This window comes from Oncorhynchus kisutch, linkage group LG26, assembly GCF_002021735.2.
Source record: "Oncorhynchus kisutch isolate 150728-3 linkage group LG26, Okis_V2, whole genome shotgun sequence".
NCBI classification, from domain to species: Eukaryota; Metazoa; Chordata; class Actinopteri; order Salmoniformes; family Salmonidae; genus Oncorhynchus; species Oncorhynchus kisutch.
Window position 1 is genome coordinate 36,562,649 of NC_034199.2, and position 20,481 is coordinate 36,583,129.

Consider the following 20,481-nt stretch of genomic DNA (forward strand, 5'->3'; position numbering starts at 1 on the left):
TAGTGAAAATAGATGCGTAGTGTCTGTGCTGTCGTGTCTGTGATGTGGTGTCTGTGCTGTAGCGTCTGTGCTGTAGTGTCTGTGATGTGGTGTCTGTACTGTAGTGTCTGTGCTGTAGTGTCTGTGCTGTAGTGTCTGTGATGTGGTGTCTGTGCTGTAGCGTCTGTGCTGTAGTGTCTGTGATGTGGTGTCTGTACTGTAGTGTCTGTGCTGTAGTGTCTGTGATGTGGTGTCTGTGCTGTAGTGCCTGTGCTGTAGTGTCTGTGCTGTAGTGTCTGTGCTGTAGTGTCTGTGCTGTAGTGTCTGTGCTGTAGTGTCTGTGATGTGGTGTCTGTGCTGTAGTGTCTGTGCTGTAGTGTCTGTGATGTGGTGTCTGTGCTGTAGTGTCTGTGCTGTAGTGTCTGTGCTGTAGTGTCTGTGCTGTATTGTCTGTGATGTGGTGTCTGTCCTGTAGTGTCTGTGATGTGGTGTCTGTGCTGTAGTGTCTGTGCTGTAGTGTCTGTGATGTGGTGTATGTGCTGTAGTGTCTGTGATGTGGTGTCTGTGCTGTAGTGTCTGTGCTGTAGTGTCTGTGATGTGGTGTCTGTGCTGTAGTGTCTGTGATGTGGTGTCTGTGCTGTAGTGTCTGTGCTGTAGTGTCTGTGATGTGGTGTCTGTGCTGTGGTGTCTGTGATGTGGTGTCTGTGTTGTAGTGTCTGTGCTGTAGTGTCTGTGGTGTGGTGTCTGTGCTGTAGTGTCTGTGATGTGGTGTCTGTGCTGTAGTGTCTGTGCTATAGTGTCTGTGGTGTGGTGTCTGTGCTGTAGTGTCTGTGCTGTAGTGTCTGTGGTGTGGTGTCTGTGCTGTAGTGTCTGTGATGTGGTGTCTGTGCTGTAGTGTCTGTGATGTGGTGTCTGTGCTGTAGTGTCTGTGCTGTAGTGTCTGTGCTGTAGTGTCTGTGATGTGGTGTCTGTGCTGTAGTGTCTGTGCTGTAGTGTCTGTGATGTGGTGTCTGTGCTGTAGTGTCTGTGCTGTAGTGTCTGTGCTGTAGTGTCTGTGGTGTGGTGTCTGTGCTGTAGTGTCTGTGCTGTAGTGTCTGTGGTGTGGTGTCTGTGCTGTAGTGTCTGTGATGTGGTGTCTGTGCTGTAGTGTCTGTGATGTGGTGTCTGTGCTGTAGTGTCTGTGCTGTAGTGTCTGTGCTGTAGTGTCTGTGATGTGGTGTCTGTGCTGTAGTGTCTGTGCTGTAGTGTCTGTGCTGTAGTGTCTGTGGTGTGGTGTCTGTGCTGTAGTGTCTGTGATGTGGTGTCTGTGCTATAGTGTCTGTGGTGTGGTGTCTGTGCTGTAGTGTCTGTGCTGTAGTGTCTGTGGTGTGGTGTCTGTGCTGTAGTGTCTGTGATGTGGTGTCTGTGCTGTAGTGTCTGTGATGTGGTGTCTGTGCTGTAGTGTCTGTGCTGTAGTGTCTGTGCTGTAGTGTCTGTGCTGTGGTGTCTGTGCTGTAGTGTCTGTGCTGTAGTGTCTGTGATGTGGTGTCTGTGCTGTAGTGTCTGTGCTGTAGTGTCTGTGCTGTAGTGTCTGTGATGTGGTGTCTGTGCTGTAGTGTCTGTGCAGAGTCTGTGTGGAGGATGACACTTATCACAATTTAATGAACAACAAGATAAAGAGGCTGCATTTCAGATTCCCCCTTCAGATTTGGTCCTAATCATCACGCCTGCCACTGGCACTGCAAGGCAATGGCAAACACACACATACATACTCCTCCTAATCCCAAACACTCCTACGCAAAGACATTCACACAAGGCAGAGCGCCAGATATACAGTCGTGTCCAATAGGATTGGACAAAGCTACTTCTTCCAGAAGTAAATTAGTGTAATAAAATACACAACACTTTTTTCAACTGGAAGCAAAGTCAAGTCACCAGAGGTCTCCTGAAACGTGAAAAAAATCATTAGCACCCTCTTTCACCCTCTCTTTCTAAAATGTAAATTGAGTGCAGGTGTTAAAATGTATGTTCACACACACACACACACACACACACACACACACACACACACACACACACACACACACACACACACACACACACACACACACACACACACACACACACACACACACACACACACACACACACAGTCATTGCAGGTTGGAGGAGGCATTTCAATAAAGCATTACAATTTGACTTCTCTGTTTGTCAGAACACATTGATCACAGTAGAACAAACGGCTGGCTGTTTTGGAACCTGGTGGCGGAGGATGGATGGATAGAGATGGAGGGAGGGATGGAGGGATAGAGATGGAGGGAGGGATGAAGGGATAGAGAGAGAGAGATGCCGTACCACATTGTCCCCACTCCACATCCCCTTTATTGGATTTTGGCTAAAGGCATTAATCACTCAGCACTATTGTGCTGCCCAGGGATAACACACACACACTCCACACACACACTCCACACACACACACACACACACACACACACACACACACACACACACACACACACACACACACACACACAGGGAACGGACACAGAACTTTAATCTAACAAGCCCGCCGCCCACCGTTTCCAAAGGCGCTGTCTGGAGAGCTTTTGTGTCCCAAAATTATAGTTTCAGAAAAGTCATACATTTTGTTGTTGACGGTCGCATAACAATCTATCAAATAATTGCCGTCAGAGTTTCCAATTAAACCCAGATAAGGAGACGTTCTAAAGGAGGATAAAGAAAGTTGATGACATTGAGAAGTAGTCTGTCTGGCCAGTCTTAACCAAGGGAAGACAAGACGGAAGGACCTCTCTGTTGAGTCTCTGCGGTATTCAAAACTCAATTACCCGTGAAACTCTAGTCTGGGGAAGATGTAGCCTCTTAACAAGTCTCCTCAGACATACAGCACTCGAACAAACAGGCTGCCTGCAACAGGTCTGAATGCCAGCTAGTGCTAGTCTGGGACATTGATTCATTTGGTTATTTTCACATTAATTGGTCTCTAATGCAATTTGTCTAGCTTTGACTAGGCCATAGTAGCCTGTGGGAGCTGCGACGTTTGAAAGTGTGATAGGAGGCTCAGTGAGTGTGCGTGCAAGCACATGGACCCACACATCAACACACCCACAGAGACCCAACCACACCCACACACACCCAACCACACACACATCAACACACCCACACACACCAAACCACACACCCAACCACACACACAGCAACACAACCACACACACATCAACACACACATCAACACACCCACACACACATCAACACACCCACACACACCCAACCACACACACATCAACACACCCACACACACACACCAACACACCCACACACACCCAACCAACCACACACACATCAACACACCCACACACACACACTCACCTCCAAACTCCACCCTGACTCCTGTTTACTCCACGGCTACTCGGCCAGTAGTACCTTGCACCTGTCACTCAAGGTCCTCTTTTTCACCATCCCTCTCCCCCTCTCTTCTCCCCCTCCATCCTACTTTCATTGGATGCTTAGTGTCAGAGAGTTGGCCCTTTGACTCTTCCTGTTCCTCTAGCTCAGAGTACCTTGCTTCATTTCCTTCTTCTCTATTAGATGCCCACTCCCTCTATCTGAGTGTTCTGAGGAGGAGGCTGCTGCCACACACACACCTATACACACACACACATCCACGCACACACACACTCACACCACACACACAACCATCACCCCCCCCCCCCCCACACACACACACACTAATACACCCCCCCCCCCCCACACACACACACACACACGCACACACACACACACACACCCACACACACACTCACACCCTCACACACAACCATCACCCCCCCCCCCCCCACACACACACACACACACACACACACACACCACCTCTGATCAGGATTACTACAGGATTAGAGCAGAACAATACAATGTGTGCTGAGAATAAGGAGAGGTAATATTTGAATATTAAGGCTATGTTCAGGCAACAGGCTTTGAGAACGTTCATTTTCATATTTTAAAATGTCTTTGAATTTTCCGATCAACTTTGAATTGTGTTATTCTAATGGCCTAATTCAGATGCCCCTTGCAGACGTGTGTCAGCTGAGAGATTGAATGCCAGAACAATGTCTAGTTAGCCACAATAATATTCATGTAGACTAATAGGATTAGGATGGTAATATTGTTCCTCAGGCCACTTTTATCTGATCTTGTGATCTTGGTCCCCTCAGCTTTCCACTTATACAGAGGTGGCAGGGCATGAGATTTGTAGCATCCCCTCTTTTTGCGACACACACACACACACACACCCAGTAATGTGGTAGTTGGCTGACATACTCTGCTCTGTGGTTTGAGGTTAAGCACAAATGACTAACATCTGAAAACAACAGCCATTATCACCTTTCTACTAGGGACTGTCAGAACCTCTGTTGATGTTGGAGAGAGAGGAAGGAGCGTGGAATGAGCAAAAACAAAACACTATAGCCTGAAAGCAGTGCATTCTGGATCTGACATTCACTCCGGCAAGACTTATGTTTTTTCATTGCTTTGTGTATTTGTGTACTAAACATGTTTTTATTAGGCTGCTATTAGGCTAATCAGCGGAAAACATCCAATAACACACTATGTGAACGGATAAATAGATTGTTTTTATATGGTCCAATCAGCAGAGTAGTCAAATTACAAGGCATGACACAGAGAATGGAACAATGAATTGGCATGTGTAAATGTAACTACACAGTAGTCTACATAGGGCATGTTTTAGTTCATTTCAACCAATTTGTGCACTCAGTAAACAGTCTATAAACAGTCTATAAACACACAATGAACTAGTTTCCATCTGTTTCCGTTATTTAGAATGTTCATTAAAGTAGAAAGAGCTAGGGGAGGGGGGTCTAATAACACAACAAAGACAATTGATTAAATACATTAGACAACAACAACAACAATGTTGCTGCTCGCAAAGCACACAACAATAATTAGATTCATTGTGATATAATTACAAAAAAGCATCCTGATTCCTACTTTAATTGCTATGTGGTCTCACAACAAGATTCTCCATTACAGACATGTTGATGCATGACCCTGGCTTTGTGCCAGGAAATGTGGAGATGAAATGATCACTGTCTACATTGTCTCAGCCACTGTGGTTCAACAGCTCAACTTCCACTGTCGGATTTCAAAGTCCTGTTGGATTTCAAAGTCCTCAAAGTGCGCCCTCTCACTGTCTTTCTTTCTCTCTCTCTTTCCCTCCCTTTCTGACGAGGGAGCCTGTTGTGTAACTGTAATTGTACCTTAAAGACTACTGGCTGAAAAACACATTTTTGTTCAATACAAAATGCAGCCAAATTGATTCTATTTTTTAATCTGTTCTCTCTTTGTTAGTCATAAACAGATGGTTCAATTACTCACCATAGTTAAACTGTAGCTTCAGCACAGGTTATTTTGGTTAGAAAAACATAGCTATTATTTTCATTTTCAAATAGTTTATGAAGACAAAGCTTATAGAAATTACAGTCTACGTCCAAAATGGCACCCTATTCCCTACATAGTGCACTACTTTGACCAGAGCCCTATGAAGGTAATAGAGTGCCGTGTTCCCTTTTCCTTTTCTCAACCATTGGCAAGGTTTTATACAGTACTTTGTCCGTTTAATGTTTTTCTCTGACGGCAACATGAACACAGAGAGAGAGCTCAGCTAATAAGGTCTGTTCTATCTGCTGGTCATACTGAGATAAACCCAGGGAGACACAATGGAACACTGGGCACAATCTGTGTGTGTGTGTGTGTGTGTGTGTGTGTGTGTGTCTGTCTGTCTGTCTGTCTGTCTGTCTGTCTGTCTGTCTGTCTGTCTGTCTGTCTGTCTGTCTGTCTGTCTGTCTGTCTGTCTGTCTGTCTGTCTGTCTGTCTGTCTGTCTGTCTGTCTGTCTGTCTGTCTGTCTGTCTGTCTGTCTGTCTGTCTGTCTGTCTGTCTGTCTGTCTGTCTGTCTGTCTGTCTGTCTGTCTGTCTGTCTGTCTGTCTGTCTGTCTGTCTGTCTGTCTGTCTGTCTGTCTGTCTGTCTGTCTGTCTGTCTGTCTGTCTGTCTGTCTGTCTGTCTGTCTGTCTGTCTGTCTGTCTGTCTGTCTGTCTGTCTGTCTGTCTGTCTGTCTGTCTGTCTGTCTGTCTGTCTGTCTGTCTGTCTGTCTGTCTGTCTGTCTGTCTGTCTGTCTGTCTGTCTGTCTGTCTGTCTGTCTGTCTGTCTGTCTGTCTGTCTGTCTGTCTGTCTGTCTGTCTGTCTGTCTGTCTGTCTGTCTGTCTGTCTGTCTGTCTGTCTGTCTGTCTGTCTGTCTGTCTGTCTGTCTGTCTGTCTGTCTGTCTGTCTGTCTGTCTGTCTGTCTGTCTGTCTGTCTGTCTGTCTGTCTGTCTGTCTGTCTGTCTGTCTGTCTGTCTGTCTGTCTGTCTGTCTGTCTGTCTGTCTGTCTGTGTGTGTGTGTGTGTGTGTGTGTGTGTGTGTGTGTGTGTGTGTGTGTGTGTGTGTGTGTGTGTGTGTGTGTGTGTGTCTGTCTGTCTGTGCGTGCGTGCGTGCATGTGTGTGTGTGTGAGCCAGTGAGTAACTGAGTGAGTGAGTAAAAGAGAAAGAAAGAGAGAGAGAATAGGGAGCTCTGAGCCTGGACATAAGAGGGAATGTCCTCAGTCAGCCAGGCCCAAACTTCAGAGTAATTAATTTGGTGAGAACGCCAACTTCCTTTACTGATGAGGAGGTCAGACTGTAGGAAAAGGAAAAGAGGACTGGTGGTGTTTCTGAATGTAGGCCTACAGAAGTAATTCAATGGCTTCATATCACAATTTTCATGTTTGATTTGAGGGGAGTGACTCTAGGGGTACTCACGTATACTCCCTCTCCAGCCTCTAGGTCATCAGGCTGCTGATTATCCCACACACCTGTCACCATCGTCTCGCGCACCTACGTCTCATGACACTCACCTGGACTCCATCACCTCCTTGATTATCTTCCCTATATCTGTCACTCCCCTTGGGTCTTCAGGTGTTATTGACTCTGTTTTCATGTCGGTGTTTGTTTGTGTTTCGTGTTCATTGTTTCTTTTATTTATTAAAACAATCACTCCCTGAACCTGCTCCCTGACTCTCAAAACACTCATTACAGGATTTGAGGGGAGGGATTTTTCTGAGGGGAAAGGCATCCAAAATTATATTGGGAGATACTGTAAGGTTAATGCCTAATTAGGTGAATGGTGGGGAAAATACACTACAGTTAATCTTACAATGTGATATTTGTGATCAAATATGGATTAAATCATTACATTCATTACATGGGATGCCTTTACAAAAAATGTAGAAATAGATTCCCCGAGACTTGATATCACCCTTAGACCTGAACAAAGCTGCTTCGGCACACAGTCTCATTTCTGCAGGCTTTCAGAAGTTCCCGAAAAGTATTAGACATCTCTGTGTAACCATGGAGAAGAGAAGAAGAGAGGAGGGTGGCATCTCAGATCCTCCCATCTCTGCATCGCTCCAATAACCATCTTGCTTTTCAAGACTCCTCGAAACTTCAGGACAGGATGGGCACATACAGTGCTATGGCAACAGCAGCATAAAAAATCCATATATCCATGGCCACCTGAGATATATACAGGCTCTCTCAAGTCATCTATATTAAAGGTAGACTCAGTGGAATGACGTTGCCACGAGCAGCACTGCAGATATTGGGATGAGTGAAATGCAAGACTTCGCCCTCACACAGTCACACACAGTATCTGCGCAAGGTTCGCTTGATGCTCTTATTTTTTATACATTTTTTACTTTTTGCCCCTTTTTCTCACCAATTTCGTAATACCAATTGGTAGTTACAGTCTTGTCCCATTTCTGTAACTTCCGTGCGGACTCGGGAGAGGTGCGTCCTCTGAAACATGACCCCACCAAGCCGCCCTGCTTCTTGACACATTGCTCGTTTAACCCGGTAGCCAGCCGCACCAATGTGTCAGAGGAAACACTGTACAACTGGCGACCATGTCAGCGTGCATGCGCCCGGCCCGCCACAAGGAGTCGCTAGAGCGCGATGGGACAAGGACATCCCGGCTGGCCAAACCCTCAACTAACCCGGACAACGCTGGGCCAATTGTGCACCACCTCATGGGTCTCCCGGTCACGGCCGGCTGGGTTCGAAACAGGATCTGTAGTGATGCCTCTAGCACGATGCAATACCCTAGACCGCTGCGCCACTCAGGAGGTCACTTCACGCTCTTAGAGCGAAGTTTAGCCTTGCGCTTCAACGCTCTTAGAGCGAAGTTTAGCCTTGCGCTTCAACGCTCTTAGAGCGAAGTTTAGCCTTGCTTTTCAACGCTCTTAGAGCGAAGTTTAGCCTTGCGCTTCAATGCTCTTAGAGCGAAGTTTAGCCTTGCGCTTCAATGCTCTTAGAGCGAAGTTTAGCCTTGCGCTTCAACGCTCTTAGAGCGAAGTTTAGCCTTGCTCTTCAAAGCTCTTAGAGCGAAGTTTAGCCTTGCTCTTCAAAGCTCTTAGAGCGAAGTTTAGCCTTGCGCTTCAATGCTCTTAGAGCGAAGTTTAGCCTTGCGCTTCAATGCTCTTAGAGCGAAGTTTAGCCTTGTGCTTCAACGCTCTTAGAGCGAAGTTTAGCCTTCTTCTTCTACACCTTCTCCACCAGGCTTCATGGTGGGAACCAAGAAAACGTTCAAAGTTGAAGAAACGTTCAAAGTTCTTGAAATGTTCCAGATTGACTGACCTTGATGTCTTAAAGTAATGATGGACTGTCTTTTCTCTTTGCTTATACGAGCTGTTCTTGCCATAATATGGACTTGGTCTTTTACCAAATAGGGCTACCTTCTGTATACCACCCCTACCTTGTCACAACACAGCTGATTGACTCAAACGCATTAAGAAAGAAGGAAATTCCACAAATGAACTTTTAACAAGGCACACATGTTAATTGAAATGTATTCCAGATGACTACCTCATGAATCTGGTTGAGAGAATACCAAGAGTGTGCAAAGCTGCCATCAAGGCAAAGGATCTGATGCAAGGCAAAGTAAATCTGATGACAACACAAGGATGACAAAAGCCTGTCCTACTAATGCCACCGCGCGTCCTCTCCAAATACTACTGCTGCATCGAGAGTGTCCTGACCGGTCGCATCACGGCCTGGTACGGGAATTGCTCCATCCTTGACCACAAGGCCTTCCACTGGGTGGTGAAGACGGCCCAGTACATCACTTGGACCGTGCTTCCACCCACCCAGGAGTCAGGACATCTACTCGAAGCAGCATCATCAAGGACCACACACACCCCTGCCACAAACTGTTCTCTCCCTTACCGTCAGGTAGACGGTATCGGAGCATGAAGTCTGATACCAACAGGCTCAGAGACAGTTACTATCTACAAGCCATCAGGACCAACCCTGCTTAGCTTCAGAAGCAAGCCAGCAGTGGTATGCAGGGTGGTATGCTGCTGGCTGACAAATACACATTTCCCCAATACACGTGTAAATATTGTACTATAAATTGTGCCTTTGTGTAATTGCTTATGCTAAAATGTTTATTCTACTGAGCCATTTACTTTATATTTGTATTCTTATATTTTATTATTTCTCATTGTGTTTGCATTGTCAAAAAGGAACCTGCAGGTAAGAATTTCATTGGACAATGTATACCATGCATATCCCGTACACACAACTAATACAACTTGAAACTAGATGGAGGAAACATCTCCTGGCTGTGTAAGTAGAGGAGAGGAGAGCCGATGACATCATGACATCTTCACCACCACCACAAGTTCTACCATGAAAGTATGTCACGGTGGATTCCCTCCCGGTGATGTAGGTTTGCTCATCGTTGGTAAGACTCCCTGCGATCCTGCGTCCCGTGTGAATGGCTCCTCTGTGTAACGGGCCAAGGTTCTGCCAGCAGACCCTCTCTTTGTCCCCTGAATGGGCAGCACTAGGCCACGTTTTTAAGGCACACTAATGTACCATGGCTGGACCTACAAAGGCAGTGTGGTAATTTGCCTTGGGGGGCATCAAAAGACAGAGCCTTTAAGGCCGGGAGTGGGTCTTAAATGGCATCCTATTCCCTATATAGTGCACTACTTTTGAACAGAGCCCTATTTGTCCTGGTCAAATGTAGTGCACTATAAAGGGAAGAGGGTGCCATTTTGGACATACCCCTAAACTTCAGATGAGATGAGCCCTTAAACTGGGTCTCCTCTCTCTCCCTCCATCCTCCCTTCATCCCACTATCCTCTATTCCTCCATTCATACTTGAAAAGCTGCTTGTTTTCTTCCTGCTCTTCCTGAAACAAATATCAGCAAATAACAGCAGGGAGAGGAAGGACAACACATAAACACGGCCTCCACTCCTCAGGCTCCAGATAGTCCAGATACATCCAGGAGAAAGGGGGATAATACAAACAACAAACAGAAAGGAGCTTCTTCACAAGCTTTCACACAAGGGCCAAATGGGACAGGGCCTTTCTGGTCCACTGATACGGTTTGGGGAAACTTTTGGGGCACAAATCGAATCAAGCTTGGCGAGTCAGCGCACTGGAGGGGAATAAAAGCCAGTGCCAGCCAACTAGGCCCTTCAATAGGGTAGACTTTCTACTGTGTTGGCCCATGCGTCTCATCATGATAACTGGGTCAGGTAGTTGGAGAATTGTCTGAAACTTTAGGGGCTCAATGAACTCAAATCTTTACTGCCCGGTCTGGCATTCTTACACTCAAAGGAAGCACCCCCTCTGGTACTGGCCCTACAGAGGCAACTATCGCTGTATAAAAGCCTTTGATAAAGTTACAGCTGAAAGTACACTTCTCTATTACAAAAATGTATTACATAAACTTCACCATTCTTGGAGAGGAGCAGAGAAGAAAGGATATATCACTTGCTGTATTTAAAAAAAACTTCACCTCTGAGCTTTGGTTCTTTGACTAGCCCACGTAGAGCCAATTAGACAAAGTCCCTAGTGGACTCCCTCCTTCCGACAAACAGTCTTTGTGGGGCGGAAGAGAGAAGAGAGGGAGAGGAGAGAGAGAGTTTAAGTCACTTTGGATAAAAGTGTCTGCTAAATGGCATATATTATAGAGAGAGAGGAGCTCGGACTTCACCAATAACAGGCTGGATAGAATGAAAGGTTTAAGCATCCTTTCTCTATCACTCCATCACCACCCCTCCTCTCTCCATCTCTCCATCACCACCCCTCCTCTGTCCATCTCTCCATCACCACCCCTCCTCTCTCCATCACCACCCCTCCTCTCTCCATCTTTCCATCACCACCCCTCCTCTCTCCATCACCACCCCTCCTCTGTCCATCTCTCCATCACCACCCCTCCTCTCTCCATCACCACCCCTCCTCTCTCCATCTTTCCATCACCACCCCTCCTCTCTCCCTCACCACCCCTCCTCTCTCCATCACCACCCCTCCTCTCTCCATCTCTCCATCACCACCCCTCCTCTCTCCATCACCACCCCTCCTCCTCTGTCCATCTCTCCATCACCACCCCTCCTCTCTCCATCTCTCCATCACCACCCCTCCTCTGTCCATCTCTCCATCACCACCCCTCCTCTCTCCATCTCTCCATCACCACCCCTCCTCTCTCCATCTCTCCATCACCACCCCTCCTATCTCCCTCACCACCCCTCCTCTCTCCATCTCACCACCCCACCTCTCTTTCACATAAAATGCTCCCTGCCTCAGTCTCTTTACTACATGGGCTGTAAAGAAGATGTGGAGGACGGGGGTGGGGGGGTAAACAGAGAGACATAGATGGAGAGAGATGGAGTGATAGATGGCTTCGAGCTTCCTACGTTAGGGCTCCACTGGTCCAACCATCTCAGAGGTATAGGACAAGGGGACGTGTGATACGCAGTTGGAAACGAAACACTGTCCTATCTAATAACAAGACCAATAACAAGATCAATCACAACCTGAAAACTTCTACAAACACACATTGAAAGTTATGTGCGGAGAGTTTAAAAGGACATTCTATTGCCATTATTTTGGGGGGTTTTCACATACATTTTTTGTATTCGGGAAAATATTTTTTGCAATGGGGGCACTGAGTTTTCAATACTGTTTAGGTATATCAGGAGATCATCTGCAAATGATCATCTACTAATACTGATACCAGTTACGTCTGGATCCTGTCTAATTCGTTCTGCAAGCCAGTGCAAACAGGAGGAGGAAGAGGGGACATCCCTTGTGCCCCTTTCTAAAACAATTTCATTAGATATTGTATTATTTCTGTCGATTTTTTGCTTGAGGACATTTATACAACACTTTTATTTAACCTATTATTTCAGCTGGAAAGTTGAATCTTCCAAAGTTTTGAATAGAAAATGCCATTCAAGATGGTCAAAGGCCTTTTCAGCATCCACAGCCATTATTGATAAATCTACACTATTTCTTGTTTTATTGTATTTGTTTGTAAATGTCTATTTTTAATAAACCCTGTTGGATTGATATGTATCAAGTCTGGTAAGACCTTTGAATCAAATCAAAGTTCCAAGGAAACTATGCAGTATTTGTTTTTTTAGTGTGTTATTTCTTACATTGTTACCCCAGGAAATATGAGGTTTTATTACATACAGTCGGGAGGAACTATTGGATTTAAGAGCAACGTCAACTCACCATCATTACGACCAGGGATACGACTTCCCTGAAGCGGATCCTCTGTTTGGTCCACCACCCAGGACAATGGATCGGATCCCAGTAGGCGACCCAAAACAACGGCGCCACAGAAGGGGCCTTCTGGTCAGGCTACGTAGACGGGCACATCGCGCACCGCTCCCGAGTTTACTACTCGCCAATGTCCCGTCTCTTGACAACAAGGTAAATGAAATCCGAGCAAGAGTTGCCTTCCAGAGAGAAATCAGAGATTGTAACGTTCTTTGTTTCATGGAAACATGGCTCACTCGGGATACGTCATCAGAGTCAGTACAGCCACCTGGCTTCTTCACGCATCGCGCCGACAGAAACAAACATCTCTCTGGTAAGAAGAAGGCCGGGGGTGTATGCCTTATGATTAACGAGATCATAACAACATACAGGAACTCAAGTCCTTTTGTTCACCTGACCTAGAATTCCTTACAATTAAATGCCGACCGCATTATCTAACAAGAGAATTCTCTTCGATCATAATCATAATTCTCTTCGATCATAATAGACCCTGGGTCTCGACCCCGCCCTGTGCAACTGGGTCCTGGACTTCCTGACGGGTCGCCCCCAGGTGGTGAGGGTAGGTAACAACATCTCCACCCCGCTGATCCTCAACACTGGGGGGCCCACAAGGGTGCTTTCTCAGACCTCTCCTGTACTCCTTGTTCACCCATGACTGCGTGGCCATGCACGCCCCCCAACTCAATCATCAAGTTTGTAGACGACACTACAGTGGTAGGCTTGATTACCAACAACGACGAGATGGCCTACAGGGAGGAAGTGAGGGCCCTCGGAGTGTGGTGTCAGGAAAATAACCTCACACTCAATGTCAACAAAACAAAGGAGATGATTGTGGACTTCAGGAAACAGGACTTCTTCAACACAGACAGCGTGGTGAAGAAGGCGCAGCAGCGCCTCTAGGCAAGATTTAACTTTAGCTGAGGAGGAGATTATCATTCCCTTAATGTACGCCTTAAAGGCATTTGACTAAATTAGACTTTTTTATTACTACGTCTCTCAATCAATATCGAATTTATAATTTGAGTCACCTGCTAAATAATGGTTCCTGTCTGTATTTGATCTAATATAGCATGAATTTCATCTAAAAACACCAGGTTTGCTTTTTAGTTCCGATTCTTCTCCTAATTTACCTAAAAGAAACTGTGGATACGATATATACATTGTATACACATTTGAAGAAAATACTTCAGTTGAAGAAAGACTGCCACTTAAGTACTATGGTTGGTTTGTATTACCTTATAAATTTAAGAAAAATATAGTGGCTGGATGGGGTCTATTTCGGGTGACGCACACCTCAAAGAAGTGTGTGATGCCTTCCCAGCAAACAATCTCAATCCCCCGGATAGAGCCCCTCTCCATTCTCACCAATAACCCCCATTAAATCTTAATTGTAATGAAAACAAGGAATAATAAAGGTTTGATATAATTTCCTAATATGTCCAGAACTCTTGTTCATTTTACCAGGCGTTTACAAGTCAATAAAAAATACAATGCCATTGTAGAATGTTGACTTTGATCTGAGAGTTCCACAGCTTAAATATTACCATGCGAGGGTATCTAGAGTTCTTCTGCTTCACGCTGATCCAATGGCATCGCTCCAGATCGTCTGGTGATACATCCACTTCAAGCTCCTCCGATATCAGTTTGATCATGTAGCTGGAAAGGCCCCCTTTTTCATCGTCTTCCGTAGGGACAATATTCTTATATTATTTTGTCTCAATCTGTTTTCTAGCTGATCCAGCTAATCTTCTAAAGTTTGCACCTTTGTTTCCGGTAGGCCAATTTTATTGTCTTGATCGTCCACGTGCCCACCATGTATATACATATCTGACAGGCTCTACTTTCCGTTTGAGCAAATACACTTTTTTAACTACAGATTGTAACAGTTTGTTTGTTTTGGTGAGTATTAAGAGCATTGAAAACATGTTTTCCTGGATATCCTTCAGCTGTTCGCTGCTCTCATTTGCATCTCCAAGTTGTTCTTTGTCTTTTCCTCCAAGAGAAGCCCTGGCTTGTTGAGGTCGAGTCTCAGTGTATCTTTACACACAGATCGTTGTTGTGTATAATGCACTGCTCACTCTCTCCCAGTTACTTGGGGATATATTGATCTAGATCTATCGATTTTAAGGGCCTGATTTAAACTATGTTGTCTGGCTTCTACATATAATCACAGTTTTGACGGTACAAAACTGAGCTACTATCTCCCAATGAGTCCCATCGATACGTGCATGCGCTATCCCAAAGACATGTTCCCATTTTAACCCCAGAAATGGATGATAAAGTTTTAAACTTGATCAAACTGTAGCAGAAGAGAACGAAGCACAATACTCACCAGCTAGTCATCACTGGCACATGGTCCTGCGGCTACAGGGATGGGCTGAGAGGGCTGTTCTATCCTTTAGAAACCTATTTCATGGAGAGAGAGAGAGAGAGAGGAGAGGCAGAGAAGGGGGAGGGGTGAGTCTTTCAATTCACACCAGTCGATCGTCTCCTTCCCATAAGTAGTGTGGAGTGCCACAAAGAACCACACACACTCTCGTACACACACCGCCAACTTTTACAATGGAGGTGAGAGGGCGGACCTGGAATGGCATTTCAACTGGAGTTTCTTAGGTTTCATGGGGTGGGGTGGGTGAAGGGAGAAAGGGACAGAGAAAACCGAAGAAAATTAACAATAATGACAAATGGTTTGATGAAGAATGCAAAAATCTAAGAAAGAAATTGAGAAACCTGTCTAACCAAAAACATAGAGACCCGGAAAACCTGAGTCTACGCCTTCACTATGGTGAATCACTAAAACAATACAGAAATACACTACGGAAAAAGAAGGAACAGCACGTCAGAAATCAGCTCAATGCAATTGAAGAATCCATAGACTCTAACCACTTCTGGGAAAATTGGAAAACACTAAACAAACAACAACACGAAGAATTATCTATCCAAAATGGAGATGTATGGGTAAACCACTTCTCCAATCTTTTTGGCTCTATAACAAAGAATAAAGAGCAAAAACATATACATGATCAAACACAGATCTTAGAATCAACTATTAAAGACTACCAGAACCCACTGGATTCTCCAATTACATTGAAAGAGTTACAGGACAAAATAAAAACCCTCCAACCCAAAAAGGCCTGTGGTGTTGATGGTATCCTCAATGAAATGATCAAATATACAGACAACAAATTCCAATTGGCTATACTAAAACTCTTTAACATCATACTTAGCTCTGGCATCTTCCCCAATATTTGGAACCAAGGACTGATCACCCCAATCCACAAAAGTGGAGACAAATTTGACCCCAATAACTACCGTGGAATATGTGTCAACAGTAACCTTGGGAAAATCCTCTGCATTATTATTAACAGCAGACTCGTACATTTCCTCAATGAAAACAATGTACTGAGCAAATGTCAAATTGGCTTTTTACCAAATTACCGTACAACAGACCATGTATTCACCCTGCACACCCTAATTGACAACCAAACAAACCAAAACAAAGGCAAAGTCTTCTCATGCTTTGTTGATTTCAAAAAAGCCTTCGACTCAATCTGGCATGAGGGTCTGCTATACAAACTGATGGAAAGTGGTGTTGGGGGTAAAACATACGACATTATAAAATCCATGTACACAAACAACAAGTGTGCGGTTAAAATTGGCAAAAAACACACACATTTCTTCACACAGGGTCGTGGGGTTAGACAGGGATGCAGCTTAAGCCCCACCCTCTTCAACATATATATCAACGAATTGGCGCGGGCACTAGAAAAGTCTGCAGCACCCGGCCTCCCCCTGCTAGAATCCGAAGTCAAATGTCTGCTGTTTGCTGATGATCTGGTGCTTCTGTCACCAACCAAGGAGGGCCTACAGCAGCACCTAGATCTTATGCACAGATTCTGTCAGACCTGGGCCCTGACAGTAAATCTCAGTAAGACCAAAATAATGGTGTTCCAAAAAAGGTCCAGTCACCAGGACCACAAATACAAATTCCATCTAGACACTATTGCCCTAGAGCACACAAAAAACTATACATACCTTGGCCTGGGGTCCGCTCACCAACCAAGACTTCACAAAATGGGACAAACACCAAATTGAGACTCTGCACGCAGAATTCTGCAAAAATATCCTCCGTGTACAACGTAGAACACCAAATAATGCATGCAGAGCAGAATTAGGCCGATACCCACTAATTATCAAAATCCAGAAAAGAGCTGCTAAATTCTACAACCACCTAAAAGGAAGCGATTCACAAACCTTCCATAACAAAGCCATCACCTACAGAGAGATGAACCTGGAGAAGAGTCCCCTAAGCAAGCTGGTCCTGGGGCTCTGTTCACAAACACAAACACACACTACAGAGCCCCAGGACAGCAGCACAATTAGACCCAACCAAATCATGAGAAAACAAAACGATAACTACTTAACACATTGGAAAGAATTAACAAAAAAACAGAGCAAACTAGAATGCTATTTGGCCCTACACAGAGAGTACACAGCGGCAGAATACCTGACCACTGTGACTGACCCAAAATTAAGGAATGCCTTGACTATGTACAGACTCAGTGAGCATAGCCTTGCTATTGAGAAAGGCCGCCATAGGCAGACATGGCTCTCAAGAGAAGACAGGCTATGTGCTCACTGCCCACAAAATGAGGTGGAAACTGAGCTGCACTTCCTAACCTCCTGCACAATGTATGACCATATTAGAGAGACATATTTCCCTCAGATTACACAGATCCACAAAGAATTCGAAAACAAATCCAATTTTGAAAAACTCCCATATCTACTGGGTGAAATTCCACAGTGTGCCATCACAGCAGCAAGATTTGTGACCTGTTGCCACGAGAAAAGGGCAACCAGTGAAGAACAAACACCATTGTAAATACAAACCATATTTATGCTTATTTATTTTATCTTGTGTCCTTTAGCCATTTGTACATTGTTAGAACACTGTATATATATATATAATATGACATTTGTAATGTCTTTACTGTTTTGAAACTTCTGTATGTGTAATGTTTACTGTTAATTTTTGTTGTTTTTCACTTTATATATTCACTTTGTATGTTGTCTACCTCACTTGCTTTGGCAATGTTAACACATGTTTCCCATGCCAATAAAGCCCTTGAATTGAATTGAATTGAATTGAAAAGATGGCTCCCCAAGCCAAACTAAATCTCAAACAAGTTCATTGCAGTTAAACATTTTCAAGTAAACCAAATAGTGTAGGCTGACATTTAAAGGCTAATTTACTGTAGTTTAATGTATAGACTTCATGAATATAAATCTGCCAAAGATACAGTATATACCTTCCAGCTGAATTAATCAAACTTGCAGGCTAATATACTGTACAGTTACCATTTGGCCTTTAGGCTTCTGGTCTTAAGTTAACACCACAGAGCAAATTGGAACAAAATAGCCTTCCAGAGTTTCTACGGAAACCTCTGTGTGAGGCTCAGAAATCTTGTCCCTCCCGCGTTGTCAATTAACAGCATCTTTTTTTCTCACTTGAAAAGAAAAGAAGTCGAGAGAAAACCTGTACAACCCTGGCAGTAGGTTAAAGCTCTGCTTTGCTGTGTAGAACCTAGAACGTGTATCCTCTTCCTCTGCTATGTTGTGTAGAACCTAGAACGTGTATCCTCTTCCTCTGCTATGTTGTGTAGAATCTAGAACGTGTATCCTCTTCCTCTGCTATGTTGTGTAGAACCTAGAACGTGTGTCCTCTTCCTCTGCTATGTTGTGTAGAACCTAGAACGTGTATCCTCTTCCTCTGCTATGTTGTGTAGAACCTAGAACGTGTATCCTCTTCCTCTGCTATGTTGTGTAGAACCTAGAACGTGTATCCTCTTCCTCTGTTATGTTGTGTAGAACCTAGAACGTGTATCCTCTTCCTCTGCTATGTTGTGTAGAACCTAGAACGTGTATCCTCTTCCTCTGCTATGTTGTACGCCGCTAAGCAAGCACTTACACTTTGATTCAGTTTTTGAGAAAGTGCCTGTAGCTTGAGTTTAGAGCCATGACGATCAGAGATAAACTGTAGATTGGTGCCTCCTTCTCTGCTAGTTCTGAGGAATTAGTTGTAATACCGTTATTCGGGAGCAAATACAAAAACAGGTGGACCAATTCAAATAGGGATGTCTGGAGGACTTGCTATGGAGATAGACCCTGAATTTGGTTGTAGGCAGCACCACTACAGACAGACAGTGGTGGGAATGTTATGGCTGCACAAAGCAAGCAGCCACATTCTCCTGTGTCAACATGGGCTACTGCTCTCTTTCTTCCACCAAATCAAGAGGGCAGAGAATCCTCATCAATACAAAAGGCTAACTGGGGTTTTAACATCAGTTGTGTCGAACCTGTTCTACTCAGCCACTGTCACACGCACACACAGACACACATAGAGACAGACTGAGACAAACACTTATTCAAACACAACATGTCTGTAAACAAATACATATTTTACTAGAATGACTAGAATGCCCAAACACTACCTTGTAGGAAAACTGAAGAGACAAGTCTGCTGATTCACCTCATTCTTTACTTTTTAAATGTCATTGTATTATTTTATATGATTTCATTGGATATTTTATCAACAATACAAAACATACACATACAAACATCACATCTGTCCAGACCCACTAGCACCCACCCCCATCTCCAGCACCCACATCACTTTCTGCCACATGGTCTCAAACTGCACCATTCTGTTTCTCTCTGTCACCCACGCTCTCTCCATTTCTTGATCATAAAGTATTAGACCATGACATTGCTTGAACGACAGGGGATTGGCATTTTTACTTTTTTAGCTAATTGCTGAGAAGAGTATCATCCTGTTCACAGTGCGACAGGAGGGGACACGTTCTCCACCACCAAATACACACACAGAGAGAGACATGACTACCTTCACTGAATTAAGATTATACACACATGTAGATGTACAGGGATACATTTTTTGCATTGGAATTGTTTGAATTCTGCTTACATCACGCTGTACCACAATAAATAGAAAGTGCAAATGCAGAGACTCCAAGACCATTGAGTGCTTTCGCTGGTGTGTCTGTCCCCTGTAGGGCCTGGTGTGACTGTCCCCTGTAGGGACCCTGGTGTGACTGTCCCCTGTAGGGACCCTGGTGTGAATGTCCCCTGTAGGGCCTGGTGTGACTGTCCCCTGTAGGGCCTGGTGTGACTGTCCCCTGTAGGGCCTGGTGTGACTGTCCCCTGTAGGGCCTGGTGTGACTGTCCCCTGTAGGGCCTGGTGTGACTGTCCCCTGTAGGGACTGGTGTGACTGTCCCCTGTAGGGCCTGGTGTGACTGTCCCCTGTAGGGAGCCTGGTGTGACTGTCCCCTGTAGGGCCTGGTGTGACTGTCCCCTGTAGGGCCTGGTGTGACTGTCCCCTGTAGGGCCTGGTGTGATTGTCCCCTGTAGGGCCTGGTGTGACTGTCCCCTGTAGGGCCTTGTGTGACTGTCCCCTGTAGGGCCTGGTGTGACTGTCCCCTGTAGGGCCTGGTGTGACTGTCCCCTGTAGGGACTGGTGTGACTGTCCCCTGTAGGGACTGGTGTGACTGTCCCCTGTAGGGAGCCTGGTGTGACTGTCCCCTGTAGGGCCTGGTGTGACTGTCCCCTGTAGGGCCTGGTGTGACTGTCCCCTGTAGGGCCTGGTGTGATTGTCCTCTGTAGGGACCCTGGTGTGACTGTCCCCTCTAGGGAGCCTGGTGTGACTGTCCCCTGTAGGGCCTGGTGTGACTGTCCCCTGTAGGTCCTGGTGTGATTGTCCCCTCTAGGGAGCCTGGTGTGACTGTCCCCTGTAGGGAGCCTGGTGTGACTGTCCCCTGTAAGGAGC

At 45.2% G+C, this 20,481-nt stretch overlaps 1 protein-coding gene across 5 annotated transcripts in view; it reads right to left on the minus strand.

The window, feature by feature from the left end:
• LOC109871046 (semaphorin-5B) overlaps nucleotides 1-20,481 on the minus strand; it is a 271,930-nt gene that overhangs the window by 210,719 nt on the left and 40,730 nt on the right. For all 5 annotated transcript variants that reach the window (XM_031805788.1, XM_031805787.1, XM_031805786.1 and 2 more), the window contains exon 2: nucleotides 14,973-15,046. The gene's annotated coding sequence lies outside the window, so the exon portion shown is untranslated. The remainder of the gene's footprint in view (nucleotides 1-14,972; nucleotides 15,047-20,481) is intronic.